Source organism: Bos javanicus, chromosome 6 (assembly GCF_032452875.1).
Source record: "Bos javanicus breed banteng chromosome 6, ARS-OSU_banteng_1.0, whole genome shotgun sequence".
In the NCBI taxonomy this organism is placed as follows: Eukaryota; Metazoa; Chordata; class Mammalia; order Artiodactyla; family Bovidae; genus Bos; species Bos javanicus.
Window position 1 is genome coordinate 88,328,126 of NC_083873.1, and position 14,916 is coordinate 88,343,041.

The 14,916-nt window shown below is 39.6% G+C and overlaps 1 long non-coding RNA gene across 1 annotated transcript in view; it reads right to left on the reverse strand.

Moving 5' to 3' along the window:
- The window catches only part of LOC133249682 (uncharacterized), a 177,763-nt gene extending 163,377 nt beyond the window's left edge, over positions 1-14,386 (reverse strand). Inside the window, exon 1 of the long non-coding RNA XR_009737056.1 lies at positions 14,206-14,386. This is a non-coding gene — a long non-coding RNA (uncharacterized LOC133249682). The remainder of the gene's footprint in view (positions 1-14,205) is intronic.
- Between the last annotated feature and the right edge of the window lie 530 nt (positions 14,387-14,916).

The following is a 14,916-nucleotide window of genomic DNA, read 5'->3' on the forward strand; positions in this document are numbered from 1 at the left end:
TGGACTGTGAAGAAAGCTGAGCGCGGAAGAATTGATGCTTTTGAACTGTGGTATTAGAGAAGACTCTTTAGAGTCCCTTGGACTGCAAGAAGATCCAACCAGTCAATCCTAAAGATCAGTCCTGGGTGTTCATTTGAAGGACTTATGTTGAAGCTGAAACTCCAATACTTTGTCCACCTCATGTGAAGAGTTGACTCACTGGAAAAGACCCTGATGCTGGGAAGGATTGGGGGCAGGAGGAGAAGGGGACAACAGAGGATGAGATGGTTGGATGGCATCACCGACTCAATGGACATGGGTTTGGGTAGACTCCGGGAGTTGGTGATGGACAGGAAGGCTTGGCATGCTGTGATTCATGGGGTCGCAAGGAGTCAGACACTACTGAGCGACTGAACTGAACTGAAAATGTTTTTGTAAAAAATATTTGGAACTCACAGAATATCTAAGAAGATTAAAGAAACAGTATATGAGACTACACACTGAAGAAGAATAATTTTCCTTAAAGGTTATACAAAGGCAGAGTTAAATTCCAAGTCTGAGATCATTAAAAGATAACAAGTCATCCTTTCCTTCCATCACACCCAACACACACAGACACACACACACACACACACACGTATATACACAATTCCTAGCTGTGGATTCTGTGGTTTGGTGAAAGATCAGGACCTAAAGAGAGGCAGGAATAGTATATCAGACATTTTCTGGGGTGAACAAAGGTGATCAGAGTCTAGGAAGTGAAAACTGATACTGAATTTGCTGTTCTTGTTCTGCATGGAAATTAACACCCCAGTTCTATTATCTCCAAATCAGCAAGAAAACCACTGAAAATCTGGTATTTGCAATACTGACATATGAATGGTGTTTTGGAGAAAAGGGAAGATGTTCATATAGGGATGGAGAGAGGTCAGCAACTTGAGGAAAAAGACAGGGAATAGTAGCTGAAGTTATGATGGGGGAAAAGCCTGGAGCACAGACTTCAAGTGTCAGGAGGAGAATGGAAGCTCCTCCTCAAACATTGCTTGGGAATCCACAGAAATATTAGGAAGGCGTGGTTTTCCTACTTTATCTGACTGGAGTCGGTACTTTTTTAATAGAAAATCTGACTTCACATATCTTCAAATCAAGGTGACATGAAGCAGCTTATTCATAAAATCCCAATAAATCTCCAAAATTGTCCTATGAGGTAAGGTATTATTTACTTTACTTTATAGACAAGGAAACTGAGACTCTCAGAAGTTGAATAATGAATCAAAGGACATAGAGCCAGGATGAAGCTGGGCCACAGTCTCAGGCAGCTGCACACTGGCCCCTTGAAGGGCCCACAGTGAATAAAGTCAACAGGTGAGAAAACCAACCATGGCAGATTCCTCCCCACCCCATCCACTGGCTTCAATTTCCAAGGTTTCTGTTACTTGTAGTCAACTGCAGTTCAAAACTAGTAACTGGAAAATCCCAGAAATGAACAATTTATATGTTTTAAACTACATGCCATTCTAAGTAGAGTGCAGAAATCTCTTGCTCTCCCACTGTCTTGTCCAGGGTTCCCCACCATTAACATTGTCAGCTCCTGACATCCCATTTACACTGTCATGGTTTGATGATCCAGGATCACTCAAAGCAGATGATCCTCCTTCTGACACATTTTCCGAAGGTCAGTAGTAGCCTAAAACTAGTCAAAATGCCTATGCCATTCACATCACTTCGTCTCATCCCATAGTCATTTTGTCACCTCACATTATCACAAGAAGGGTGAGTACAGAATAATAAGATATTTTGAGGAAGACCACATTCACATAACCTTTATCACAGTATGTTGTTATAATTGGTCTATTTTATCAGTTGTTAATCTCTTACTGTGCCTAATTTATAAATTAAACTTTCAGTATGTATGTATAGGAAAAACCGAAAATATGTGGAGAGTTTGTACTACCCAAGGTTTCAAGCACTCACTGGGAGTCTTGGAATAATCCCCTATGAATAATGAGGGGACTACTGTATAAGCAATCCTGGCCATAAAAATAAAAACTACAACAGATACAAATGAAGAAACAACAATAGGAAAAATACCCAATTTCGCTAGACCAGTCACAGAGAAGAGCACTGTGGTCAACTGATATTTTTATTTTGCCAAATAATTGCTTAATACTTGCTCTGCTCATAAGGAAATATTAACTTCTAAGTATATGCTTTATTTATAATCAACATTCAGTTCAGTTCAATCACTCAGTCGTGAACCCAGGACTGATCACCTTTAGAATGGACTGATTGGATCTCCTTGCAGTCCAAGGGACTGTCAAGAGTCTTATCCAACACCACAGTTCAAAAGCATGAATTCTTCGACGCTCAGCTTTCTTCACAGTCCAACTCTCACATCCATACATGACCACTGGAAAAACCATAGCCTTGACTAGATGGATCTTTGTTGGCAAAGTAATGTCTCTGCTTTTTAATATGCTATCTAGGTTGGTCATAACTTTCCTTCCAAGGAGTAAGCATCTTTTAATAATCAACATTCAGTTCAGTTCAGTTCAGTTCAGTTGCTCAGTCATGTCCTACTCTTTGCAACCCCATGAATCGCACCACACCAGGCCTCCCTGTCCATCACCAACTCCCGGAGTTCAACATTAGCACTCCTTATTATTAGATAAGTATTTAACACCAAAACAAATGCTACTTGTAGCAGAACACTTAATGAAAATTCTTTACATGTAGGCCAATTTATTCTATGAGCATTTATTTAGCACCTACCTTAAGGTATTATCTAGGTGGACTCGACAGATATGATAAAACATGGTTCTTACTCAAAATAAAGTTCATCATATGCCAATTCTAATAAATGTGTTGGAACCTGTCATCATTCTGGGGCTTCCCTGGTGTAAAGAATCTACAGGAGACCTGGATTCAATCCCTGGATCAGGGAGGTCCCCTGGAGAAGAGAAGGGCAATCCACTGCAGTATTCTTTCCAGGAGAATTCCATGGACAGAGGAGCCTGGCAGGCTACAGACCAAGAGGTCGAAAAGAGTTGGATGTGACTGAGCAATTAACACTTTCACTTTTCATCATTATTTTGAAACTTACACATTGTCCTCCAAACTAATTTTAAATCAAGGTTTATATGTTTATTTTCAATTCAGTTAACTTAATAAGTTATTTTGGTGTCTTTTTTCTTAGTTTGCTGCTAAAGTTATTCCACACAGTTTTCAACTCCACTCAGTTATTTTAGCTGTAAATTGATTTATATAAAGAAGAGTTAAGAATCTAGCATCAAGAGGAAAAAATAGCACCTATTATAGTCCAGAAATTGAGCCAGTAGTTGGCATTATAAAGATGAAAAGATAGTTTCTACTCAAGAAGATCAGCCTGTCAGAGGCGATAGAAATGGAAGCAAATAGCTGTAATACACTGTGATGTGTGTTATCCTGGGAGTGAGTATGATGTTCTATGGCAGAAAAATAAATGTGCAGTTCATTTAGTCAGACAGAGAAGGCAATGGCAACCCACTCCAGTACTCTTGCCTGGAAAATCCCATGGACAGAGGAGCCTGGTAGGCTGCAGTCCATGGGGTCGCAAAGAGTCAGACACGACTGAGCGACTGAACTGAACTGAACTCTTGCCTGGAAAACCCCATGGACGGAGGAGCCTGGAAGGCTGCAGTCCATGGGGTTGCTGAGGGTCAGACACGACTGAGAGACTTCACTTTCACTTTTCACTTTCATGCATTGGAGAAGGAAATGGCAACCCACTCCAGTGTTCTTGCCTGGAGAATCCCAGGGACAGGGGAGCCTGGCAGGCTGCCATCCATGGGGTCGCACAGAGTCAGACACGACTGAAGTGATTTAGCAGCAGCAGCAGAATTTGGTCAAAGAACTACAAACTACAAGAAAGATCAACTTTTCTCCAAATTACAGCATTTTATTGCTTATATTATTTAAAAGACAGTTCTTCACACAATGCCTAGCAATCATGTAGCTGGTATTCAGAAAGTGTTTGCTGAGGAAAATGTAAGCAGGATGATCTCTATGTGTGCCTTTATTCTTCAGTTTGACTTGAAAACAGCTTTTCCAGTTTACCAGTTCATAAATAACTCTGAAGCATCTTTCTATACTTAGATACATGAGTGTGTGCATGTATGGTATATAAATATATGTGCATAAATAAAATCTCAAGAATTTGCCATTTAAAAGTTGTAAGTCACTTCTAAGTCTCTCTGTAATGATAATCTGTAACCTTGGACAGATCTTCATTCTTAGCTGAATCTTATCAGTGGACTACTTTAATCATGTTTTACAAGTAAAAGGTAAAATTAGAACTTCTAGGCTTCCAGGTATGCAGAATTAAAGGATCCCAGAAAAAAAAAAAAAAAGTGCTTGAATTCACTTTAGGAGATTGAGAGCTCCCATGTATGAAAGAGATTGAAATTTATTCCCCATCTTTTAGGATTCAATGTAAACAGAGAACCACAGCACTGATGAGGTCCCTGATGAGGCCAGCTGTCTATAAAGTTTACTAAAGGTTCTGAAGAAGGCATTCAAACTGATGAAAGAGATGGTCAAAGATTGATGAACTTGGCTCAATGCCAGGACCTCAGTTGTATGAGGGAGGTTAGGTTTGGGCATATTAAGTGGCTAGAAATAGAACCCTTTCTCTTTCTTCAATCACCCAACCACTCTAGGTTGGGTGGACTTTAAGGAGGGTGGTCATATAACGCATCATTCAAATCTAGACAATTTTGAGAGTGAAAGGAAATATTATTAATAATTTTTGCTTTGTTAAAAAGGGTTGAATGAGTGACTTTCAGTAAAAGAGATTTAACAGTGGGAGCCCAGAACCATATAGGTGTGTGTCATCTTAACTGTTTACAACACTGAACCTGGGTGAGATGCATTCTTCCTCTAAGCATCTTGAAGAATCACTGCAGTTTAATGAATGACCTGCCTGGAAGGCAACAGAAGATGAAGCCAGAGTCAAGCTGAGTGGCACTGCTTCAGCAAATCAGAGAGAAGGGGAATTTAATACAAGGAGAAACAGCAGTAGTAGTACGTGGGGGACTTATTTGGAATGCCGAGTTTCAGATCCTCATACTTTGTAGCTGACTTAAAATCAAAGCAGCCTTTTCCAGAGCTACTAATTCCCACAGTGGTTGTACACCCTCTGGCTTGTAGGTCTCAACACTTATTGTCACTCCTCAGAGATCTCTCCCTGGTCTTTTAGTATAAATTAAGTGCCTTATCATAACATCAGCACAATGAGGACAGATTAAAAACCACAGAACAGAGTATACTGCTTAGAAAGGATATGTAAAGTATCAAATAAGAGAAAGAAAAAAAAAAAAAACTTTGGAAAATGCCAATATTTAAAGGGCTAGAGAAGAAAAGAGAAGTTAAAAATTGGGGGCTAAAAAAAGGATGGGGGCTAAAATTGTAATAGCTAACATTTTTGAGTAATAGCTGTATGTCAGGAAACTTGGTAAATTTCTTTTCACATATTATTATTTCACCTCTTTATTAAATGTTTATGTAAGTGGAAACGTATAACACCATATATAACATAGACAGCCAATGGGAATTCGCTGTATGAGTCAGGGAACTCAAACAGGGGCTCTGTAACAATCTAGACGGGTGGAATGGAGAGGGAGATGAGAGGGAGGTTCAAGCAGGAGGGGACATATGTATACCTATGGCTGATTCATGTTGATACTTGGCAGAAAACAACAAAATTCTGTAAAGCAATTATCAGATAATTGAATTATCCTTCAAATTAAAAAAACTGTTTATATAAGGTAAAAGGCTGCAAGCTGTTTATTTAGTTGTTAACAAGAAGATACATTAGCTGTCATACAGCTTGCACTATCTGGGGAAGAAGATACCGCATGACTATTTATGCAATTAAGACTGTAATGATATTATGATAGAGAAACAGAGGATGATATGAACACTGAAACAGGGAGCTTGATCTAGACTAATGAGTGTGGAAAAGATTTCTGGGGAAAAACAGTGATATTAGAAAACTCTGGATAAGTCAGGATTTGGTGAGGGAAGAGAACAACTTCAGTTTTGTTTGAGACGTGGAGAGTCTGTGGACACCCTGTGATATACAGGAGTACATGGATTGATATATAGCTTTACAGCTCAGAGGACAGGGCTAGCTAGAAAAAATAAATTTAAGAGTCATCAGTGGATAGATGAGAACTGAATTTATGAATATGGATGAAATCACCTAGGTAGAGAATACAGCATGGGAAGATAAGAGGGTTTTAAGAAACTCTAGGGACTTCCCTGGGACTTCCCAAGTGGTACAGTGGTAAAGAATCTGCCTGTCAAGCAGGTGACACAGGAGACCCAGGTTCAATCCCAGGGGCAGGAAGATCCCCTGGAGAAGGAAATGGCCATCCAAGTATTCTTGCCTGGGAAATCCCATGGACAGAGGGACCTGGTGGGCTAGAGTAGCCTGTCAGGCTCCTCTGTCCTTGGGGTTGCAAACAGCCAGACACAACTTAACGACTAAACAGCAGTAGCAGCAAGGACTTTCCTGGTGGTCCAGTTGTTAAGGATCCACCTGACAATGTAGGAAACACATAGTAGATCCTTGGTCCACAAATTAAGATCCCACATGACATAAGGCAACTAAGCCTGTGTGCTGCAAATACTGAGCCCTCGCACCCTACTGCCTGTGCAGCAAGAGATGCCCTTGCACCTCAACTAGAGAGTAACTGCTCCTCTCCACAACTAGAAATATCCCACATGCAGCAATGAAGAGCCTGCATGCTGCAACAAATACCTGGCACAGCCAAAATGATAATAATAATGTATTCAAAAAAAGAAACTCTAACCACTTGAATATTAAATAAATGAGTCAGAAAAGATGACTGGAAGGGGAAGGTGGGAGTGGGGGCAGAGGGGTAGGAGGAAAACCAAGAGCTTATGGTATCCAGGAAACCAAGAGAAGAGAATGTTTTAAAGGTTTACAAAAGTATTGAATATTATGATAATTCAAAATGATAACCATGAAAAATGTGTGGGATTCAATGACACAGAGCCCTACCTTGTACCATTTCAGTGGAGCAGTAGGACCGAAGATTTTTAGTACCATGGACTAGGTGACAGCTTAGCATGCACTGTTTTCTATTTTATTCTCCCATCAACTCTATTAGAAGGATACTGTTGTTACCACTATTTTACAAATGGTGAAACTGAGTTTTTGAAAGTTTAAGCCTCACAACAAGTGGTAGAGGTAGAATGGAAACCCCAGTCTAATAGATTTCAGAAAATACACAGTGGAGTAGTGCCATGAGACCCAAGAAGGGATTTCAAGAAAGAGTTGATAAATGAGTTGATGCAAAGAGGAAAGTTGAATGATTAATGGAAAAGATTCACTGGACTTCGTAATTAAGAATTCAGTGGAGACTTTTATCAGAATAAATGCATTCAGTTCAGTTCAGTCACTCAGTTGTGTCCAACTTTTTACAACCCCAGCATGCAACCCTAGTCCACTCTTTGGACTGCAGCACACCAGGCTTCCACGTCCATTACAAACTCCTGGAACTCACTCAAACTCATGTCCATCGAGTCAGTGATGCCATCCAACCATCTCATCCTCTGTCATCCCCTTCTTCTCCCTCCTTCAATCTTTCTCAGCATCAGGGTCTTTTCCAATGAGTCAGTTCTTCACATCAGGTGTCCAAAGTATTGGAGTTTCACAGCATCAGTCCTTCCAATGAATATTCAGGACTGATTTCCTTTAGGATTGACCGGTTGGATCTCCTGCAGTGCAAGGAACTCTCAAGAGTCTTCTCCAACATCACAGTTCAAAAGCATCAATTCTTCAGTGCTCAGCTTTCTTCACAGTCCAACTCTCACATCCATACATGACCACTGGAAAAACCATAGCCTTGACTAGATGGACCTTTGTTGGCAAAGTAATGTCTCTGCTTTTTAATATACTGTCTTGATGGAGTAATGTCCTATTATTGAGGGCAAGCTTGAGGGCATGAGGTTATTTAAAGCAATAAATATTAAATTTCTAAATATTAAACTGGGAAAGGAGTATATCAAGGCTGTATATTGTCACCCTGCTTATTTAACTTATATGCAGAGTACATCATGAGAAATGCTGGGCTGAATTAAGCACAAGCTGGAATCAAGATTTCCAGAAGCAGTATCAATAACCTCAGCTTTAATTTATTGCTTTAAATAATATTAATTTAAAGCAATCAATAACCTCATTTAAAAACAATGTAAAGTGGTTACACCAAGAGTGGAGCAGCTCCTTCTTTGAAGGCTAGCAGAAAGAAGGGAAGGAGTTTTATGACTTAAGGCAAAGGAAGACACAACTGGCTTGATTTTCCCTTTGAAAGAGATTAGACTACAGAAATACAAAGGATCATAAGAGACTACTATCAACAATTATATGCCAATAAAATGGACAACGTGGAAGAAATGGACAAATTCTTAGAAAGTACAACTTTCCAAAACTGGACCAGGAAGAAATAGAAAATCTTAACAGACCCATCACAAGCATGGAAATTGAAACTGGAATCAAAAATCTTCCAGCAAACAAAACCCCAGGTCCAGACGGCTTCACAGCTGAATTCTACCAAAAATTTAGAGAAGAGCTAACACCTATCCTACTCAAACTCTTCCAGAAAATTGCAGAGGAAGGTAAACTTCCAAACTCATTCTATGAGGCTACCATCATCCTAATACCAAAACCTGACAAAGATGCCACAAAAAAAGAAAACTACAGGCCAATATCACTGATGAACATAGATGCAAAAATCCTTAACAAAATTCTAGCAATCAGAATCCAACAATACATTAAAAAGATCATACACCATGACCAAGTGGGCTTTACCCCAGGGATGTAAGGATTCTTCAATATCCGCAAATCAATCAATGTTATACACCACATTAACAAATTGAAAAACAAAAACCATATGATTATCTCAGTAGATGCAGAGAAAGCCTTTGACAAAATTCAACATCCATTTATGATAAGAACTCTCCAGAAAGCAGGAATAGAAGGAACATACCTCAACATAATAAAAGCTATATATGAGAAACCCACAGCAAACATTATCCTCAATGGTGAAAAATTGAAAGCATTTCCTCTAAAGTCTGGAACAAGACAAGGGTGCCCACTTTCACCATTACTATTCAACATAGTTTTGGAAGTTTTGGCCACAAAATCAGAGCAGAAAAAGAAATAAAAGGAATCCAAATTGGAAAAGAAGAAGTAAAACTCTCACTGTTTGCAGATGACATGATCCTTTACATTGAAAACCCTAAAGACTCCACCAGAAAATTACTAGAACTAATCAATGATTATAGTAAAGTTGCAGGATATAAAATCAACACACAGAAATCCCTTGCATTCCTATACACTAATAATGAGAAAACTGAAAGAGAAATTAAAGAAACAATTCCATTCACCATTGCAACAGAAAGAATAAAATACTTAGGAATATATCTACCTAAAGAAACTAAAGACCTATATATAGAAAACTATAAAACACTGATGAAAGAAATCAAAGAGGACACTAATAGATGGAGAAATATACCATGTTCATGGATTGGAAGAATCAATATAGTGAAAATGAGTATACTACCCAAAGCAATTTATAGATTCAATGCAATCCCTATCAAGCTACCAATGGTATTCTTCACAGAGCTAGAACAAATAATTTCACAATTTGTATGGAAATACAAAAAACCTCGAATAGCCAAAGCGATCTTGAGAAATAAGAATGGAACTGGAGGAATCAACCTACCTGACTTCAGGCTCTATTACAAAGCCACAGTTATCAAGACAGTATGGTACTGGCACAAAGACAGAAATATTGATCAATGGAACAAAATAGAAAGCCCAGAGATAAATCCACACACATATGGACACCTTATCTTTGACAAAGGAGGCAAGAATATACAATGGATTAAAGACAATCTCTTTAACAAGTGGTGCTGGGAAAACTGGTCAACCACTTGTAAAAGAATGAAACTAGACCACTTTCTAACACCATACACAAAAATAAACTCAAAATGGATTAAAGATCTCAACGTAAGACCAGAAACTATAAAACTCCTAGAGGAGAACATAGGCAAAACACTCTCTGACATACATCACAGCAGGATCCTCTATGACCCACCTCCCAGAATATTGGAAATAAAAGCAAAAATAAACAAATGGGACCTAATTAACCTTAAAAGCTTCTGCACAACTAAGCAAACTATTAGCAAGGTGAAAAGGCAGGCTTCAGAATGGGAGAAAATAATAGCAAATGAAGCAACGGACAAACAACTAATCTCAAAAATATACAAGCAACTCCTACAGCTCAACTCCAGAAAAATAAATGACCCAATCATAAAATGGGCCAAAAAACTAAATAGACATTTCTCCAAAGAAGACATACAGATGGCTAACAAACACATGAAAAGATGCTCAACATCACTCATTATCAGAGAAATGCAAATCAAAACCACTATGAGGTACCATTTCACGCCAGTCAGAATGGCTGCAATCCATAAGTCTACAAGCAATAAATGCTGGAGAGGGTGTGGAGAAAAGGGAACTCTCTTACACTGTTGGTGGAAATGCAAACTAGTACAGCCACTATGGAGAACAGTGTGGAGATTCCTTAAAAAACTGGAAATAGAACTGCCTTATGATCCAGCAATCCCACTGCTGGGCATACACACTGAGGAAACCAGAAGGGAAATAGACACGTGTACCCCAGTGTTCATCGCAGCACTGTTTATAATAGCCAGGACATGGAAGCAACCTAGATGTCCATCAGCAGATGAATGGATAAGAAAGCTGTGGTACATATACACAATGGAGTATTACTCAGCCATTAAAAAGAATACATTTGAATCAGTTCTAATGAGATGGATGAAACTGGAACCTATTATACAGAGTGAAGTAAGCCAGAAAGAAAAACACCAATACAGTATACTAACACATATATATGGAATTTAGAAAGATGGTAACAATAACCCTGTGTACGAGACAGCAAAAGAGACACCAAGGTATAGATCAGTCTTATGGACTCTGTGGCAGAGGGAGAAGGTGGGGAGATTTGGGAGAATGGCATTGAAACATGTATAATATCATGTATGAAACGAGTCGCCAGTCCAGGTTCGATGCACGGTATTGGATGCTTGGGGCCGGTGCACTGGGACGACCCAGAGGGATGGTAGGGGAGGGAGGAGGGAGGAGGGTTCAGGATGGGGAACGCGGGTATACCTGTGGCAGATTCATTTTGATATTTGGCAAAACTAATACAATATTGTAAAGTTTAAAAATAAAATAAAATTTAAAAAAAGAAAGAAAGAGATTAGACTGTCTTCTGAGACTGCAAGGGGAGAGGAACAGGCATTAGGGATTTAGGATATTGGTAATAATGGAACATGACCGCGGTGGTGAGGGACCAATGCGGGATGTACAGTCCTTCTAGGCAGGCAAACACAAACACCAAGACTCAGAGGAAGGATGTGGGCCACTCAAGCCCAGTCGCTTGTCCCAGATTCACCAAAGAACAAAATGAAGGGACAAAGAGAGGTCAAATGCATTACCATAATTACGAGGATCAGAACAAGTCTCCCCAAAATGTGTCACTTTGGTATGTAGACTATTTTGAGCTGAAAATAACCAAGACCCAGCAGATTTGAGAAAAACTTTTACCTCTCCCTTAACTGCCTAGAATTTAGATAGAAGGCCTGGTCCAGGCAAAGCACTATCACCATAGATGGCTATAATACTAAGAATATGGGCTAGATGCGGTAAGCTGGAGGGGAGCTGGCCAAGTCTCAAGATCAAATTTCTCTCTGTGTTCCATTGTCTCTGCATGGCATGCATGGTAAATATTTGTTGACCAAACATTTACTTTTCCCATCTCCCTGTGAATTGTCTTCTTCCATTTTGAAGTCCCAGACCCCTACTTACTTTTCCTTAACTCCGGATGTCATATAAGCCTCAACTGTCTGACTACCTGAGGGTCATATATTTTTATGAGGCCGTGTACATATGTAATTAAATTGGTTTGGTCCTGTTAATCAGTCCAAACTGTTCTGTTAATTTGATTATTACACCAGCCAAAGAAGGGGAGAGGAAAAAAAATTTTCCTCCCCTGCAGTACTGAATGTTTCTATGCCTGGAAACAAGAAACGTGGGAAATGAGTATTCTTTATTAACAAAATAAACAATACGGACTGTGGCCTTTTGCCTTCCTAGGGAGGAGAAAGTCCTGCCCAAGAACTTGGGCTGGCCCAAGATAAAGGAAAAACTGTGATTTCAAAGCTTCTGAGGGTGCTTCATGCTGCTAACAACGCAGAAGTTACATTTAGCAAGATTTGTTGATTTTTTTTTTTAAATATGCATAAGTAGGTCTAGAGTTACATTCACAGTCATGGCTGCAGAAAATTGAATTGCTGTGAATCACAGAATAGGATGTAGTTTTTGATCTGGGGAAAGTCAGCAAAGAATAGAATGGAGAACAGCAAAATACAGAGCAGAGAGAGTTCAGAAGGGTAGAGGCAGGAATTCAGAGCTAGGGGTGGTCAGGGATATTGCAACCTCTATCCCGTTGCCCGATAACAACAACAACAAAAAAATTATTTTGCCCAAAATATTAGGAACTGTTTTGCATCCCCACCAGACATAAGATATGAGGTTAAAGAATGGGGGATTGCATGCATTTCAGTGAAATTTAACAGATAAAATAATCCCAGAGCTGGCATACTTGGAGAATATCCAAGCCCTGACACTCTCACACATTCCCCATCCCACCACTGAAATCACCTGTGTGCAGTGTGGGGGTGGGGAGGTGGGGAGGAAGGGGGTGACCGAAAGAGAGAGGGTTCAGGGATGAAGCGAGGCTCCAAGATCGCTGGGGGTCAGAGCTGGCACGCAAATTTTGATAACTGAAAAACTGTTCCTATGTTTTGACCTTAAAGGTTCGTGGGGACCTTGGAAAACTTGTTTATCGGGAGGGTTGTTGGGAAAGGGATCAAACATAGCAACCCCTCTAGCTGATACCTTTGAAACTGCCCCTTCCTGTCTATTTTCCTCTAGGCACACAGCCTGTTTCACTGAATTTACACATTATGACTTTCTAATTATTAACTAAAGTGCCTTGCCTGGGAGGTTTCCTTAGAAACTGCTTCAGAAACAGTTTAATGTAACAAAAATCTAAACTTAGACTGAAAATTGCATAGACATTTGAAAGACAATAAGTTGATGTCATTATTAGCATAATGTGGTAATCGGCTCTAACAATTGCTGGTATCTACATGCAAGCCCCTGCCTCACAGGGCTGGAAATTTTCTTCCCATGTTTCCAAAAGACTCTTCAAGACAGGATAAAGATTTCTGAGACTTTTTTTCTGCCTTTCCCATTTGGAAATGTTTGCATTAAAAAAGGAAAAAAAGAAAAAATCTCCTGCCCAAAGCAAAAACTCAAAGCATTCAAACATCATTTAAAATCTTTATGCACCAATCACTGTGCTGGGATAGCAGAACCACTAGGTCTCAAAAGTACTCTCAGGGCCAACTTTGAAATTCCCCTTTCATTCTAAGGGCTTCCCTGATAGTTCAGTTGGTAAAGAATCCACCTGCAATGCGGGAGACCCCGGTTGATTCCTTTGTCAGGAGGATTCACTGGAGAAGGGATAGGCTACCTGCTCCAGTATTCTTGGGCTTCCCTTGTGGCTCAGCTGGTAAAAAAAAAAAAAAACCCACCCGTAATGAGGGAGACCTGCATTTGATCCCTGGGTCAGGAAGATCCCATGGAGAAGGGAAAGGCTACCCACTTCAGTATTCTGGCCTGGAGAATTCCATGGATTGTATAAGTCGGACACGACTGAGCAACTAACACTTTCACTTTTTCCTTCTAAAAATTTTTAAGTATTCAGAATGCCATGGCAAAAGCAATTTAGTGTAACAGGCAGTTAGAGAATGTACCTTCAAATTTCAGCTCCACCATTTCTTATGTTATGTGATGCTGCACAAGCTACAGAAACTCACCAGTCAAGGTTTCCTCATTAATAAAACTGAGATAAAAATGTTATCTGCCTCAAAGGTTTGAGCATTCAATGAGACAAAGCTTTTGTCTCATGCTGGTGTCGATCACCGTTTATGAATTCCTCTTTTCCAGTTACTCAATCTAAAACATTTATTGAATCCCTACTATGTAAATACCAGGAACCATACCAGGGTACCTTCGTCATACAAAGATGAAGATGATGAAGATCTCAGAGCTCACAGTTTTGTTCACTTCTCCGCAACCTTTGTGAAACTGATAAGTAGCTTAATAACCACCAGACTCTACAGTGGATCACCTATTTAATAACCACCAGACTCTACAATGGATCACCTACAAAAATAAAATTTCAGATCATCACCATCATCATCCTACAGATGACTACCAGTTATATGTATGTGCCAGAAGTTTTCAGGAAATGTATCTGGTTATGTAAAGGGATGTACTTGGGAGAGTAATAAAATTTAATATACAAACAATGGATATATATTCATTGGGCTTAATCTAAATATGAACTTGGAGGCTTTTTTTCTAAATACTGGGACTTTACAGTTTTATATGAAAAAAAACTGGCTAGTTCCTTGTTCCAGCTTACGAGACAGCAAAAGAGACACTGATGTATAGAACAGTCTTTTGGACTCTGTGGGAGAGGAAGAGGGTGGGATGATTTGGGAGAATGGCATTGAAATATGTATAATATCATATATGAAACGAGTCGCCAGTCCAGGTTCGATGCACGATACTGGATGCTTGGGGCTGGTGCACGGGGACGACCCAGAGGGATGGTATGGGGAGGGAGGAGGGAGGAGGGTTCAGGATGGGGAACACATGTATACCTGTGGCAGATTCATTTTGATATATGGCAAAAGCAATACAATATT